Source organism: Prionailurus bengalensis, chromosome B1 (genome assembly GCF_016509475.1).
Source record: "Prionailurus bengalensis isolate Pbe53 chromosome B1, Fcat_Pben_1.1_paternal_pri, whole genome shotgun sequence".
Lineage (NCBI taxonomy): Eukaryota > Metazoa > Chordata > Mammalia > Carnivora > Felidae > Prionailurus > Prionailurus bengalensis.
In genome coordinates this window covers 152,730,923-152,748,655 of record NC_057344.1, presented here as the reverse complement: position 1 = coordinate 152,748,655, position 17,733 = coordinate 152,730,923, and the positions used below count along the sequence as shown (strand labels likewise).

General features: G+C 34.7%; 1 long non-coding RNA gene across 1 annotated transcript in view; it reads left to right on the top strand.

Moving 5' to 3' along the window:
• The window catches only part of LOC122478851, a 95,073-nt gene extending 78,364 nt beyond the window's left edge, over window positions 1-16,709 (top strand). The window contains exons 3-4 of the long non-coding RNA XR_006296176.1: window positions 7,847-8,005; window positions 15,335-16,709. This is a non-coding gene — a long non-coding RNA (uncharacterized LOC122478851). The remainder of the gene's footprint in view (window positions 1-7,846; window positions 8,006-15,334) is intronic.
• Window positions 16,710-17,733: the final 1,024 nt, after the last annotated feature.

Below are 17,733 nucleotides of genomic sequence, written 5' to 3'. Positions count from 1 at the left end.
CAGTTTGTTCTCAGTTTTTAAGAGTCTCTTATGTTTTGGCTCCCTCCCTCTCTAACCTTTTTTTGATTGTTTGTTTTCTTTTGGCAGTGCATTTCTAGTGTCTGTTATCATGCCTGACACGTGTAAGATATGCCCTAAAGATCTGATACTCTATGTCCCTCCCTCTCTCTCTCTGTCTCCTCTCTTTCTCTCTCTCTCTCAAAAAGAAATAAACATTAAAAAAAAAGATTCTACTGTGAAGCTGAGGTAGAAAGGCTTATTCTTAATTTTTTACACTTTTGAAACTTTCTCTTTGAAATTGCTTCAGAGGAATTGTAACTTGCTACTCTGGTTCACTTAGAACTGGCTTTAAAATTTTTTTTTAATGTTTATTATTTTTGAGAGTAGGAGAGACAGAGCATGAGTGGGGGAGGGGCAGAGAGAGAGGAAGACATAGAATCCTAAGCAGGCTCCAGACTCTGAGTTGTCAGCACAGAGCCCCACAAGGGGCTCAAACCCATGAACGGCGATCATGACCTGAGCAGAAGTCGGATGCCTAAAAGACTGAGCCACCCAGGCGCTGGAGCTGGCTTTAAGGGTAGTACATGATCTGCTTCAGGAAGCCAGGGTTTTGAAATTGGTGCACAAATACACTGGTCAAGTACATACAATTGTTCTCCTCATCATTGGTTGGCTTCTGGTTTTAATTATATGAGTCTTTCTTTTGTTGGCTTTTTGTTGTTTTTATTTTATTTTATTTTATTTTATTTTATTTTATTTTATTTTATTTATTTTTCTTATCCCTCTATTCATATATATTCTGATTTGTTTCTTTGTGAGAAGGAAGCACAGATGACTATTTTCCTCTGCATTACTCCTCTGTGTAACTTTTCTCCTTATCCTTTAAGGTAATCATAGCAACTTGGTCCTTAAAGTATAATGAGGGTCCTACTAAGTTCAGCCTACTTTGTTTAAAGGGATCCAACAAAGATTCTATTCCCATTTATCTCAAATAATAGAAGGAAAGCCTAATTTTATTTTTACTTACTCAAATATTGTCTATGAAGATATATTTCCAATGGTAGCATTTCTCTCCCCCCAAAGTTCGCCTGTGTATCTCTTGCACCAAAATAACTACAGGTTCTTGTTGCTAAGCTTCATCATGGACTTAGTGAATCACTAGCTCTGGATAATAGACCCAGAAATTGAACAAACTTCCTTGTGTATGTCTCTACTACACTAAACTTGGGAATTATTGATCTATGGACATATTACTATAAGATTTTAAACATATTTATTTTTTGGTATCTTACAAATTTGCAACATGATTTGCCAATATTCCTTACTTCCAATTGGAATTATTTTTAAAAAATGCATTTAGTCTATATTTGAAATCTACATGCCAAAAATCTACATACCAAAATTTGTTGCTCTTATATGTACTTTTTTTAGTTTTGAACTCAAAATACTCTATTTTCTCGGTGGTATATTGGATGGAACCTGCATAGATTTCATAATATTTAACATTTCTTCTCAAACTATTGCTATTTTCATCTTCACTATGTGGGGACATAGAACATATTTATGGTGCTTTATTGTATTTTTTGAGGCTACTAAACATATTTCCTGTGGAACTATAAATTGGTAGACATCAATCATTATTCATTGTAAAAAATTCAATATATCAATCAAGAAGATGATGTTCTTGTTTGGATGGTATAGACAAATTCCAAGAATAATCTTCCTTCATTTATCATCATCTTGAGAAAAATATTACACACTCCTATCTCTTACCCAATCTATAATATGTAGCATGTAAAATATATCTTCAATTTATTTAGATGCCTATATATGTCACATGTTTTGATATATTGAACTAATATCCTCTTTTTTATTCATAAACCTATGGCTTGGGGAATTTTTGTATACATTTGATTGTTCTATTGAATAAATTTCATTCAGTCTCTTTTAATATGAGGTTAGCATTACTGGAACACTCTTTTTGTTTTGTTTTTTTTTAATTTTTTTTTTTTTAACGTTTATTTATTTTTGAGACAGAGAGAGACAGAGCATGAATGGGGGAGGGGCAGAGAGAGAGGGAGACACAGAATCGGAAGCAGGCTCCAGACTCTGAGCCATCAGCCCAGAGCCTGACGCGGGGCTCGAACTCACGGACCGCGAGATCGTGACCTGAGCCGAAGTCGGCCGCTTGACCGACTGAGCCACCCAGGCGCCCCTGGAACACTCTTTTTAACTTTCACTGTATTAATATTAAAATTAGCAAACAATGGACATAAAGTTGTAACAACAAAGGCCACTTTCTGAGATTGTTTTGTTAATACCAAACATATCTAGCATTTTAAATAATATTAGTGGTCACTGAGTTATGCTTTACCAAATATGTTAGGCATAAGACTATTGATATAGCTTCAGACAACTATGGCTTACCAATCCAATTTACTTAGGACGAATGTAGTCTTTTTCAGGCTCAGTTACTTGTAAGAGTATTGGCTATATCCTGGCTTGGGAATGTTAGATAGATAAAAGCAACAGAAATATTTGTCAACTACCTATGAGCTATCATAGAAAGTAGTTTTTCTACCTGAAAAAAGCAAGCAATTCTTTCTTTTTCTCTTAGTAGCTATAAAAATTATGCACAAGCTGCCCCCAACTATCGAGATATTATTGTCCCCTCCTTTCATAGAGGCAGAGATGTTCACCAACTCCCTGGACTCCCAGGGAGAAATTTAAGAGTTTCCTGATGTTACATCCCCAGCATTCCTACTTTCTGAGTGGTAGAAAGCTTTTCTCTTCCAGCTGCAGAAATATTCTTCAATTAATTTGTCATCACATACTATTATTAAATTACATTATATTGCATTATAATATATTTGTTATATGATATTATTTATAAATTACTGTTGTGTCATGCCAGATTTTAATAGAAGTTTGATATATGAAAAAAAGCCCTGTGTTAAGAGTCAGCAGGTTCTGATGCTAATTCCATTTCTCTGGGAAAATGTTTTCACTTCTCTGAATAGTTGCCCTGTCTATCTTTCAAGACTTGTGTTTCAAAACAGAGTACTTATTTTATAGAACTATACAAAATAAATAATTAGATAATTTATAATGATATTATGTTATATTTTACTAATTAGACATTTGAAATATACATTTTAAGTTACTTTTGTAGCATTGAAATACCTTGAATTATCTCAAATACCAGCTAGAATTGCATTTGGTTATCATGGACAGATCTATTTATATTTTACTAATTAGACATTTGAATTGTATATTTTAAGTTACTTCTGTGGCATTGAAACACCTTGAATTATCTTAAATACCAGCTAGAATTGCATTCGGTTATCGTGGACAGATCTACTTAACACAGATGTGGTTACCATTTCAATCCTTATAGATTTAACTTAACAGTTCAGTGATGTTTTATGAACTGAGTTTCCTTATATATCTATGATTCAATCAACCTCAAGGATCTGAAAAGTGCTTTTGAAATTTAACATAAAGCCTTTCATACTGACCCTTGAGTAAGACACACAATTTAAGAGCGTTAGTTCACATGAATAAAACCTAGTCCATAATGAATATCTCTAAGATAAATTTCCTGTCTCTTTTATGCTAATCAGCCCCCAAAGGGAAGAAAAAATAGATGTCCCCACATCATACCAAAATAAACCATATTTAAGTTAGTATTATGGTAAATACTTAAAAATGAGTCTTCAGGCTGTAACAGTATAAGCAACATTTACTATGTTAATCACAATCATGTTTAAAATTATGTGAAAAAAAAAAAAAAGATTGCAAAGGCTTGTTCCCTATTGTGGTACATGAAATAAAGTGGTTACTTCATAACTTGATTTTGAAATTCAAAGAGAAGAAGGAAAAAAGTTTTAATATGTAGGGCTTTAAAAGGAGATAGTGTGGTGTCAACACAAGCAGAACTATACAGGGAGAGCCCAGGGGAATGCAAAACAATAAGCTAATTAGAGAGGAATTTGTACTCTTGTCATGAGGGTAGGGGGAGAGACAGATGGAAAAAGCCCCATCAGGTGAAACAACTCCAGATAAAAACACATGCACAGTCTTGGACAGGCTTGTCTTGTTTTCCCCAGGAAAGCTTTGTAGGGGATTCAGCATAGTCAGGCCATTCTACAGGAAAAACAAAAAGATACAAAATATGTACTGTCACCTTGTTGAGGATGGTTAATTTAGACAATTAGGAATTACTTGTTTCATTTTGCTACTAATTTTTCTACATAACTGTTAGATATAAAGAAAGTCTTCAAATTAACAAAGTTGCTATGAAATTGTTACCTAATAAGATCTACTTTTAACAGAGGAACAATATATGGAACTAATAATTTTTCATTCTACTTGTAGAAAACTAAGTTTTCTGTATTATATTACAAATAACTTATAAGGGCTTATGCAGATTTAAAATCAAAACTAAATATAATCACCCTGATCACTTATAAAATTCCCTAAGACCATTTTGCCTGTTCCCCACAGGTAATGAGGGTCTTTATTGAAAAATAGTGAGAAGAGTGCTAAGTATTCATGTTTCACCTCTTAATTATTATTTATAGTTTTAATCTACCCCATAGGTTGGCAAACTTTTTCTGTAAAGGGCAAAATAGTAAATATTTTAGGCTTTGAAGGACATTTGGTCTTTGTTACAACTACTAAACTTTGTCACTGAAGCATAAGAAGAGTCATAAACAGAATGGTAAATGATTGAGCATGGCTGTGTTCCAATAAAACTTTATTTACAAAAACAGATGGAGGGCTGGATTTGGTTGTGAGCTGTCATTTACTACTACCAAATATATAGAGAATTTGAATTAATAATATGAAAGACAGCTGCATTTCTTTCTGCAAATTTTACATTTATAAAAGAATTCTCTGAGCCTTAAAGTTATTCTCTGTTAGACTACTTTCTCCACTAGATTATGAATTCTTTTACAGTAAGGACCTTGTAATATTCAAGGTGTGTGTATTTTATATATATATATATATATATATATATATATATATATGTGTGTGTGTGTGTGTGTGTATTATATATATGTGTGTGTGTGTGTGTATATATATATATATATATATACATATATATATATATACACACACACATATATAATGACTTGGATGAGAGTCTTTATTTCATTGAAAAACATTTTCCATTTTAGAAGTTTCTAAAAGTTTCCCTTTTCAGATAGTATCTCAAGGCTCAAAGATTTTTAACAATTTGAATAATGAGCATGAGACACATAACTGAAGAAGTTATAGTCTTTTTCCATCATTTTAAATAAATACTTTTATCAACTTCTCTACAAGGTGTATTGATTAAGCTTTATCTAGACCAAACTTTTAATTTATAATTTTTACCAGAGGTGGGGCGATGTTATCTCCTGTAGACAGACTCAAGACTTCTAGCTTCAGCCATGCAACACACAATCTTTAGGCTCCACAAATGGTTTTGTCGCTGGTCCAGTCCTCTGTATTATTTCCCAAATAATGCCTTAGGAAGTGAAGTTATCTCCATGGGCTTTCATTCTTTTTTTTTTTTTTTTTTTAACATTTATTTATTTTTGAGACAGAGAGAGACAGAGCATGAACGGGGGAGGGGCAGAGAGAGAGGGAGACACAGAATCGGAAACAGGCTCCAGGCTCTGAGCCATCAGCCCAGAGCCCGACGCGGGGCTCGAACTCACGGACCGCGAGATCGTGACCTGGCTGAAGTCGGACGCTTAACCGACTGCGCCACCCAGGCGTATGGGCTTTCATTCTTATTAAATTTTCTATTTAATTTTTTTTTTCTGGTGAACTGCTGTCCTCAACCTGAACCACTATACCTTCTTTTTATGATTTATTCTCCATAGTATGGAAGTCTTCACCTGTACTTTACTATCCTTTTATGGGGTGTCCAGTTTCTGAAACTTGAGTTGTCCTGTGAAGATGCGTTAATCCTGGGTAACATGCGTCTATTGGGATTGCTGTGATTTTACCTAAAATTCCTTATTACTAACTTATTTGTTCCTGTATCATCTGAAGATTGTTTTTTATTGGTCATATCTTCTCCCATGTCAAGCACTAGAACTGGTTCAGCTGTGGACTATTTGTTTGACTCCATTGGACCATTCCAGTGATAAGTGCTGAACTCTTGTTGAAATATTTATTCAAAGCATAACAACTTTGGCATTACAAATAACAGAATTTTATATTAACTTAATTTCCTACAACTTTATGGTACACTTTTCCCCCTAGCCATGGAAAATTTGAATCACTTGACATATTTAGAATTAATAAACCATATTTTTCTTTAAATGTTTTTTTAAACCAGCTCTGATTATATTTTCTACCAGTTAATACCAACATGTCGCCACTTACATATGGCTTTAAAATACATTAAAACTAAAGATGAAAGGACAAATACACTATTTATGATATAGAAACTAATAGCAATAATATTCATCCTCATTTCTTATTTCTCTGCTAAAATAAAGTTTCTGTTGTTGCTACAAATCTAAAACAGCTCACATTTCCTATGCTGTTTCAAATTACATAAATTTTGTTCATATATACATTCTTTTAATGGGGATACTTTAGGCTTAATTGAGATCAAGTAAAACAGACTCAGTATGCTGAAACAAGTTGAATTAAAGTATAAGAAATGTAGGGGCACCTGTGTGGCTCAGTTGGTTAAACTTCCAACTCTTGATTTCAGCTCAGGTCACAAACTCACATTTCGTGAGTTCAAGCTCTGCATCAGGCTCTGCACTGGCAGTGAGAAGCCTGCTTGGAATTCTCTTTCTCTCTCTCTCTGCCTCTCCCCAGCTTTCTCTCTCTCTCTCTCTCTCAAAATAAAAGAATAAACATTAAAAAAAATTTTTTTCGGTGTAAGAAGTGTAGTTCAAATGGAATCCACAATAGACAAGTCAAGTTATCAGGACTAGGTTACTAGGATGAATTAGCAGCAAAATCATCTTGGTATTGGAACCATGATTTGTGGGACAAGAGCCAATTAAATATATCTTACCTTTAGTTGGAATTTTAGGTAAAATCACATTACCTACATTCTGGGTAATGTAGAGGTTTTGAGTCTGCTGTTTGATAGATTTAGAATACAGTCCAATTTGAACATATTCTGCATATATCAAACTTGGGAAGTGTGGGTTTTTTTTAACCTTATCCATGCCTTAGTGTCTATCTACACAAAAGGGAAAAATAACAGAACAATACATTTCAGTCTCTGAAACTTTACTAAACTCAGTATTGCCCTATTAAGATTTCTATTGCTGGACTACATGTAGGTGTTGGAATTTTGCAAATTGACTTGAAATTACTTATTGATAACATGAGACTAAGATTCCATGAGATGATGAATGTATAGCCCTTACCAAAGTACCTAGATCATTGTAAGTGTTAAAGAGTTTTAATTCCAAATATTATTCTTACCAACCAATGTTTCTGTAGGGAGGTCTGGTGAGTAACTAGAAAGATCTATTTTGTAATGAATAGTTGAATGCTTCTTGCAAAAATCCTCTTACAGTTTTCTGCTTTCAAAAGTATCTTGGATGAAAATGTGCTAAGATAATTATTTATTTAATAAAATACTTATATATTCAATACAGTTTTCCAAGGTATGAATGTATGCCCAGGTTCTGGGGGGAAATGGATTGGTTTAGCCATCTTTAGAGGAATCGACTGTAATAAATAGGTTAGTAATAGAACTGGGGCATCTTCCAAGTGATCATTAAGAACCTCAAGGTCTGACTCAAGTCATTACCAAGGAAGTACACTTTGTAAGGATCTTATTTTAAGCATGTATTTTTTTAATTTATTTTAATAGGTACAAAAGAACATATAGCAGAAAGTTCATGCTTCACTCATTAAATTGAAAAAGAGAAGGAGGAGGAGGAAAAGCAGAAGGTAAAGAAAAAAGAAAAGGACAAGGAGGAAGAGGATATGAGGGATAAGAAGAGGAAGAAGATAAACCACATTACTACCAGTAAGAACAAGAAAGGAAAAGACCCTTGTCAGTGGGATTTCAGCAGAGTTTAAGAGTCTCTTCTGAATAATCATAAGTACTCGTTCTTTCTGACAAAATCCCCATGATTTTTTTGAACAAACTCTAACGCTGTGTTAATGGTTAAAATAACCTTCTGATATTTATTTGGTTTCTCAAAAGGATTTTCCTACATAGAAAACATAGTATAAATTAGGTACAAAATAATGTGATCTGTTGTGATGATCTTTTGATGTGTCAACTTGGCTAGGCTACAGTCCCCAGTTATTGAATTAAAAACTAATCTATGATATTGTTGTGAAGGTGTTTTGTATACAAAATTAAAGTCTGTAACCAGTGTACTTTAAATAGGGATATATCCAAATAATCTGGGTGAGCCTGATTCAATTAGCTGAAAGCCTTTAAAAGCAGAGCTGAGGCTTCTCCGATGAAGAAGAAATTCAGCAGGCGGGTAGCAGCTTCAGTTGCCTGACAGTTTCAGTCTGCTCTTCTTGCTGGCCTGACCTATAGAGACTGGGATTTCCTGGACAGTCCTCACAATTGTGCAAGCTAATTCCTTGCACTAATTCTCTCAGTCTGCATCTCTGTTTCTCTGGTTGAACCCCAATACACCTGTGTAGCATATCTATCGTTATCTTATTAAATCAGCTGTGTGGGTTAGATTTCAGTTAGTTCGGAAATGTATTTCAGAGAAACAATTTAAACCCATGTACTTCAGAGCCACCGTAGAAACAATGGCTCAAACTTAACATTTATTTTCACTCGCTTTATGTACTTCTGTCTTTCTCATCTGTCTAATCAGCTTAATCTAACAGGGTGATAGTAGGCTGCAACTCAAATATGTCCAAATACATATGACTTGCACTTAGTACATATTTCAAGTTCACTTCATGTAGTAAGTCATCTTAAAAAACACGCTTTGGTAATAAGATATGTATTATATATACATATATATATATATGATATTTATATATATACATATATTCTATGTATGTGTGCAGATAGTTAACTCTACTTTTCTCCGTATGTTATCCTATTTCCTTGTTTCTCTTTAGAGCAAAAGACCTTGCAATAGAAGTCTCTGTTTTCCACAATTCTCTTTCTTTTTTTTTTATGTTTTATTTTTTGGATAACTTTCACAAGATTTTTATGATAATATTTTTCCAAAATCACTGTAATTAAGAACATAAGTAACCTCCACTTTGATAAATACAACAGTTAATTCTCAGTCCTTATTTTACTTCAATAATTAATGAAAAGTAAAAAGTTGATGGCAAATGGCCACCAAGTATTTGAATAAATATTCTGACTCACAACATTTTTAAAAAAGCAATTACAAACACAATAAACGTTTTTTTCTACTTCTTATATGAGCAAACCTTTTTATTATTTCAATGGTAGTTCCCATTTTTCACAGGGGTACATAATGGGTGTGCAGTAACTATCACTGCCTGACATGATAAATGGATGAGTGAGTGAATTTTATAGCAATGTATCCTACAGATAGCCATTTAAATTTTAGAGCCCTTTCTACAAGTAATTAAAATGAAGAAATGAGGACACTTAAAATGTTTAGAATTTTTAATCTGAACTTAATAAAGTTCATTGAAACATTTTAAAAAGCAAAAAGAAAGTAATTAAATAAAATTTCTAATATACTCAGTGAAGGGTGACATTAGGTCGAAAATATGCCAGTGAACAACAGCAGTTGTCAGGTAGGAATAAACTTCCAATGGTTCAGCAACTAAAGGAAGTGTAGAGTGGCTGGGAAACAGCATTCAATGGGAAGAGTGTGATAAAGTGAGACCGATCATGCAGGGTTTATAATCCATTTTTAGGCACTGAAATTTACCTGAAAAGCAATGAGAAGCCATTGAAGAATTCTTAAGTTGAGGATTAAGAAATAAAATTTTGATTTTGCAAGCATCATTCTGGTTCCTGTGAAGACAATAGATTGTAGAAGATGGAAGGGAGGCTAAAGGGAGACCAGAAAGAAGGTGCTGCAAGTTTCCAGAAGTATAGCATCATTTTTTCCCACCAATATCTGTGCAAAATAAAAGAAAAATACAAAATAAAAGAAATGGGACTTGCATGGGACTATTTCTAGACAACACTCAGGTGCATATATCTCTCCCAGGGAGATAATTTCTGATTTGAAATCCTCTAGGGATTTTTTTTTTCTATAGTGATTGAGGAAGCTTACTATAATCAGGGTTCTCCAAAAAGATAGAGGGTATATAGAAAGATATTTATTATGAGGGATTGGCTCACATAATTGTGGAGGCTGAGAAATCCCACAATGTGCCATCTTCATACTGGAGAAACAGGAAAGCTAGGTTGTAGTTCTAGTCCAGATCTGAAGATGTGAGGACCGGGGCAGGGGCCAATGATGGAAGTTCCTCCCTGAGTCTGGAAGGCCTGAAATCCAGGAACTCTGATGTCCAAGGGCAGGAGAAGGTGGGTGTCCTGACGAAAGTAGACGGCAAATTTGCACTTTTTCTGCCTTTTTGTTCTATTCAGGCCCTCCCTTAAAAGACTGGATGACGCTTACCCACAATGGTAAAGGATATCTTCTTTACCCGGTCTACCAATTCAAATGCTACTCTCTTCCAGAAACACCCTCACAGACACACTCAGAAAGAAATGTTTTACCAGCTCTCTAGACCTCCCTTAACCTAGTCAAGTGGACATAAAAATCAGCCACCCCAAAAGCCAATCACTAAGATGATGGAGCCACAAGACAGAAGCATACTGAATCAGTAATTTGTGGCATAGAGCAGTTGGCTGACAGAGTTACCTATTTTGCATTAGCAAGAAATAAATCTTTGTTGTGTCCAGCCACTGAGCTTTGGGTATAGTTAGATAAATTAGCCTATCTTAACTAAAACATCAGGTGGGTGAAGATGCTGGTTTTCATTTGGATGGAAATGGAAAATCATGGGCATAGATGGAACAATTTAGGGAGACAGTTCAGAGAGAGGAGAGGGGACAGGGGCCCAGCCCAGGGAATTCCTGTGAAGAGGAAACTCCAATGCCACAGGTGGCAGGTACTTATGTGAATAAATAAAGCAGACACTGTGATAAGAACTAAAAATAATGATATTCATCTAAATTTGATACTTACTCAGTATGCTGACATTTATGTTTAATAGAAAAATAGGCCCAAGATATCCAGTTTTTGAGAATTCCAGTTTTCCAAGGAATACACATTTTTAATTTTTTTTTCAACGTTTATTTATTTTTGGGACAGAGAGAGACAAGAGCATGAACGGGGGAGGGGCAGAGAGAGAGGGAGACACAGAATCGGAAACAGGCTCCAGGCGCTGAGCCATCAGCCCAGAGCCCGATGCGGGGCTCGAACTCACGGACCGCGAGATCGTGACCTGACTGAAGTCAGACGCTTAACCGACTGCGCCACCCAGGCGCCCCGGAATACACATTTTTAAACTTGACACTCTCAGTTTTTAAAAGTGGCCAATTTATCTTATTAAAAATTAAAAAAAAAGTCAGTCCATTGTATTAGACAAACTTGGTGTCCTGGCCAAATAACACCTGTGGACCTCGCCTACACCCATATCATCATCTGAATATATTCAAATTTTATTTTCCCTAAATACATGGATACACAAGCATACGCGCACACACAAGCATACGCGTGCACGCATACACACACACACACACACCCTAATTTTTGACTTTAAGCAAATTCTGTTTTTTATTTTGTATAAGTTGGCATGGTAAAGGAAAATAGAGAGAATAAAAAGAGAGAGAGAGAGAGAGAGAGAGAGAGAGGAGAGAGAGAGAGAGAGAGAGAGAGAGAGAGAGAGAGAGAAAATCAAAAGCAGGCATTGTATATGGATAAGTGATCAGAAAGAATGAATCTCCTTAAGGTTCTGCTGCTCTTAAACACAGCCTAACCAGCAGGACAGAGAAGAGGATGATCTGATGCCAGTAAAGATAACTTCCCAATATTAAAGATGTGATAACTTGAATTCTGGAAATGTTACATAAATATAATTTATCTGCTTAAAATAGACTGTTCAGATTACTCGCACTGAGTGTCTGTGTGTGTGAATGTAACTCCTCCATCATCGGTAGGTAGTTATTTTAACGTATTATTGGAGAAGAATTAAGAGGCAGAACCTTACTCTCAGTGGCAATGTATCAAATTAAAGTTATTGTTAAAAGTGGTTTAAACAGAAATATATTGCTATTGAAATAAACATTTTAAGCATTTCCTTTAGATTGGCCTAAGTCCATGGTAGAGTAAAAGATTGCAGCAGTGGAAGACGGACAGAAGGAAATGGCTAGTCCAGCACAGACAGACAAAAAGGAATGTGAAACAGCAGTTGAGAGTCATGAAGGATGGAATGGGAAGCTCCAAAAAATGGAACAATGCTTCCAGAAAAAAAGAAGAAGAAAAGGAAGAATAGGGGGAATGGAGGAGAGGCAAGATTCAAATTGAAAATTGCTGACAATTTTCCTAAAATAGAAGATCTAAATTCTCAAATGGTCTCACCCTCTTGAGTGCCAACTAAAATATATATTACTTAAGTAATCCACAGCTCAATACAAGTTAGTGGACATAAGAAATCATTACAAAGAAAGACAAAACCCTAAAAGGAAAAACAAACTATGCTACAAAGTTTGGCGATGAGAAAAGATTAAAAGAAAAAAGAAGGCGGGGGGAAGTAATCGAAATAATCAGGTTAGAAATACACTGTTTTACGTCAAAGTTATAGAACACATGGATCACTTGCTGTGATTTCCCACCATTATTCCAATGGCAGACTTTGCTAGTCAGTCATAGTGCACTTCCCTTGAGCTAAAGTGTGTCCCGGGCACTTATCCCCACGTTGTGCTTGGCATTTCAGATGAGCCATGGTTGCTATTCCTGAGCAGCCAAAAGAGAGTATGGACCATGGCAGATTATAGGCAGTCACAACAAAAAGTTTCACCTTTTTGCAAAAAGAGTATCTTCCCTCTGTCTTGCATGGCCACTCACACGGGTTTCATGGCCGAGTGACATGTGCGTTTCTTCCTGGCAGGATTTTCCAGCTGTAGGGTAGACTCACTCAACTGTAACTATAATCCTCACTCAGCCTCCTTCCCCTCTCTCAGTTATTGGGCATCGGGGCTTTTCATCTTTCCCTTATGTTTATGGTCTAGTTCTTTGGAAGAAAAATATCTTACTTGTATATTTTTTCAGTACTGTATTAGTATGGTCTGTCTAACAGGTTTTCCCAGTGTACAGCACAGATGCAGTTTTATCCTAATTTTATGCCATGTCCATTTCACACAAATGTACAGATGAGGAGAAATGTTGCCATTTCCCTTGAAAGTTCTGCTAATCTCTACTTTTGATATGCCCAAACTATGCAAGGTTTTCTCTGTTGTTCAATGTTGGAATAAATTTTATTGTAAATCCTAAAACTACTCGGACCATGGTATCATATTACAATGTTTCTCACCTATTTCCATCAAAGTAGTTCTTATGACAGGGAAGAAGGAATGCTTACCTCCAGTTATTTCGAGGTAAAGTTTTTTTTTTTTTTTTAATTACAAGGACTTAAAAAAAAAAGTTTATTTACTTTATTTTTGAGAGAGAGAGAGAGAGAATCCCAAGTAGCCTCCATGCTGTCAGTGCAGAGCCCCAGGCAGAGCTCAATCTCATGAAGTATGACATCATGACCTGAACTGAAATCAAGAGTCCAATGCTTGGGGTGCCTGGGTGGCTCAGTCGGTTGGGCGTCGGACTTCAGTTCAGGTCACAATCTCGCGGTCCGTGAGTTCGAGCCCAGGGTCGGGCTCTGGGCTGATGGCTCAGAGACTGGAGCCTGCTTCCGATTCTGTGTCTCCCTCTCTCTCTGCCCCTTCTCTGTTCATGCTCTGTCTCTCTCTGTCTCTCTCTGTCTCAAAAATAAATAAATGTTAAAAAAAATTAAAAAAAAAAAGAGTCCAATGCTTAACTGCCTGAGCCACCGAGGGGCCCCTTAATTATAAGTTTTATCACACAAAGTATGAAATAAGTGTTTCTTCTTAAATGACAATAATAAAAATAATCTCAATTTTATGGAAAGACATGGAGATTCTTTCAGAAAATCCCTGAAATTCTCATTGCTGCTATCAAGTTTACATTATTTTAATATAAATTTTATTTCTCTTCTCATCGCTACTATGATAGGGTAAAAACTAATGGTAAAGTATGTCAAAGCACCTAGGCTTCAGTAACAACAAAACAAAATCAACTAATTCCGTGAGTGGTACAGCAATTATTGTTTTCAGAATAGGTTTCTTAATTTATGAAGAATGTGTAACACAAGTACATATATAGGCTATCTACAAACATAATGCAAAATAATGAATACTCAACAGATCCCTTCACAATTGTATGAACAGTGGACACAAAATAGTTGGCAAGGAATGTAAATTGAGATTGCCGAATACCATTTTCCAAGGTAAATAAGAAATCTCTTTTCTAATAGAACATCTTTTATGTGTTATGTATTTTACGTGCCCTCTATATTTTTTCAAATCTAGAACAACATTTATTTTCAATATTAAACCTAATGTCTGTGTGTGCCCTCTATTCTTAATTTATATTTAGTAGCAGCATTTGGAAGTAAACTATCAACATATATGATTCATTTACATGGACCATGGAAACAAATCCTTAAATGATGTGCTTTTTTGATTTGTAACTGATTTATTATGCCTTTTATATGATCTGTTTATTTTACTCTTCAATCTGTCCTTTGGTTTGAAACCATAATTATTTCTTAAAAACAAAATAATGGAATGAGTTAGAAGTTCTAACCTTGTTCTGCTGTGGGGTATGTGTGAGTGTGCATGTGTGTGTGTTTTCTGTGATCCATATGTAGTCTGAAACAAAGAAAGTGGAGGTTTAGATGTTTAATTTGTGTTCTTGTTTGAATTTCAAGATTTGAAAAAAATTAAATTTGAGAGGCAACAGTGTGAAAAAAATATGATTGACGTAGAGGTCTTCTATCACTAACTGCATAATTTGACAAAATTATTTGATCTAAATTCACACCTATAATGTGATCAGAAGATAAGCTTTGTTTTCCTTCCAGAACTAAAGTTCTATTTCTTGATATAATCATATTCTGTGGCACTGACAATATTTCAGCAGCCTGATGACTTATAGTACATTGTCTCAGGGAATGTAAATCATCAAAAGAATTTTACAAAATGATTTCTGGCAATTTTTACTGCTTATTGAAAAGTTCTTGATGGCTGAGTTCATCAAAAGTGACAACTAACAATTAATTGTATTTTTTCTCACTACAGATTTGAAGAAAAATACTGACTACAACCAGCATTTAAGACCCCAGGAAACGTCACTGTTTTTTCTTCAGAGAGCATAGGATTTGGATCTACCAAAGCAGCATGGATTAATATCTTGATATATACATTTAATGGAATATATGAAGGTATAAAGTCAGCCCACACAATAATAGTTAAGTACCTGTTGCCCAGTTGAAATCTTCAACAATACTTTGAATCACCTTTTTTTTTTAAATAGAATTCAAAAGCACAAAAAAACTCTTAAGCTTATTCAATATTATTTCAACTTTATTTCATTTACTAAAGTCCTTTGACCGACAATTTGGAAATTTTAAGAAAATTGTTTTCCAAACGTTAAAATGTAAACGGTAATTTTTCCCAGTACATGACGATAACACATCATTAGAATTCACACATTGGTTTAGAATTTAATGACTTAACTTTAATGATATGGGCTGATCTAGTGGCTAAAGTTGGTGTCCTTTATTTAAAGGTGATTACTGAAAGAACTGAAGATTCTGGATATTTGTTTTCAGGATGGGCTGCAGGCATTTTGCAGAGCCATACGCATTGAAATGGAAATATGAGCTGGAATTAAATATTAGTAAATGAATATTTACTGAAATGGAATGTTAGTAAAATCCAACTTTACTTTCATTTAGAGCCGAGTTTCAAAGACAAAAGGAAATTTGTAAATGGTGCTGTAAATAAATTTCTACACAATTTGTCATAGCAAAAAGATAGGAATAATAAGATCTTATGAAACTGAATAACATTAGCATTATTGTCAACTGTTAGGTCTATGGATGAAAGTGCAAAATGACAGATAAAGATAACAAAAAGCCTAATTAAATCAAGTGTTAATTCATGTGTTGTGGGTGGTTTCCTTCTTGTGATCTATAATTGTATTGAAAGATGGTGATTTATAAATGCAAATCTCCATTGTTTTCAAAACCCCTTTAGACAATGTCTTGATTTGTTTTGTCTTCTCTGCCCCTCCCTTCTTCACCCAACATGCACACATGCTAGCACACTCACTCACAAGTACATACACATATGCACACACGGAATCTTAACCAGCCAGGGTGCAGCCAACATATCAGTCTTATCACATATCCTTCATTTCTGCATTGGTATCAGAAATGAAGCTTCACTAAGAACAGATGAGAAAATTCAAATTAAAAAAAAAAAGAGACAAAACAACAAATAACAAATACAAAGGTTATAGATGTTAAAAGTAGTTTAGCAAAGTGTATTTCCCTATCCCCTTTTTTAAACTCTTACATTTTTTGTTGCGACTATATTTATTGCTAGAAATAAATATTCTGTTATATCTCAATTATATCTCAATAAAGCTGGTATACAAAGAAATAAAGATTCTAGTTTCTCTTTCAGTCGTTTAACAAGTTTGGAGGGGTCCTGGGTGGCTCAGTCGGTTAAACCTCCCGCTTCCGCTCAGGTCATGATCTAACTAAAGGCTCATGAGTTTCAGCCCCACATCAGGCTCTGTGCTGACAGCTCAGAGCCTGGAGGCTGCTTCAGATTCTATGTCTCCCTTTCTCTCTGCCCCCCCCCCCTCCCAACTCATGCTCTCTCTCAATAAATAAATAAATAAGTAAGTAAGTAAATAAATAAATAAATAAATAAATAAATAAATAAACATTAAAAAATTTTAAAGTTTGGAAATGCAAACTTTTAAAAATTATTTTTAAGAATTTTTTCTCAATAGCACTTAGGAGATGCAGCTCTCTCTCTCTCTCTCTCTCTCTCTCGTTCTATTTCTTATAGTAATGATTGAATTATAGAATTTCAAAAAGCCACAGAAAAAAGCAATAGATAACTCAAATATACCTCTGGGTTAAATCTATTGTCACCATTTGGTGAACATCATTAAGACAGTTCTCTATACATAGAGGAGGCTGGTTATATATACATGCATGCATGAATGTATGGATGGAGAATAAATAGACAGATACATTTTAAGGTAAGAGCATACTTTAAAAGATATTTAAGAATCATTAAATGAAAGTAATTCATCTTTCCTAGAATGAAAGTATTAGGGCTGAGTGTTATTTTCTAGTCGATTTTCTTCAATCTGAGCTGTAGAATATTTTCTTCCATTGCAGGAAGGAAAAACCTATTTTGGGTTGAGTATAGCTTTCAAAAATTCCAGGGTGGGGACATACAGATTATATTATAGAGAACTGCCTAATTCCTGAAGTTAGGCAATGCTATAACCCTGCCAACCTTTCTGTACTGGTTTAGAAGCTATCATATATATGCATGTATACATATACAAATATATATATATATATATATACACACACACACACAAATATATATATATATAGATACATAGATATCTATATATCTATATATCTATATAGATATCTGTATTTGTG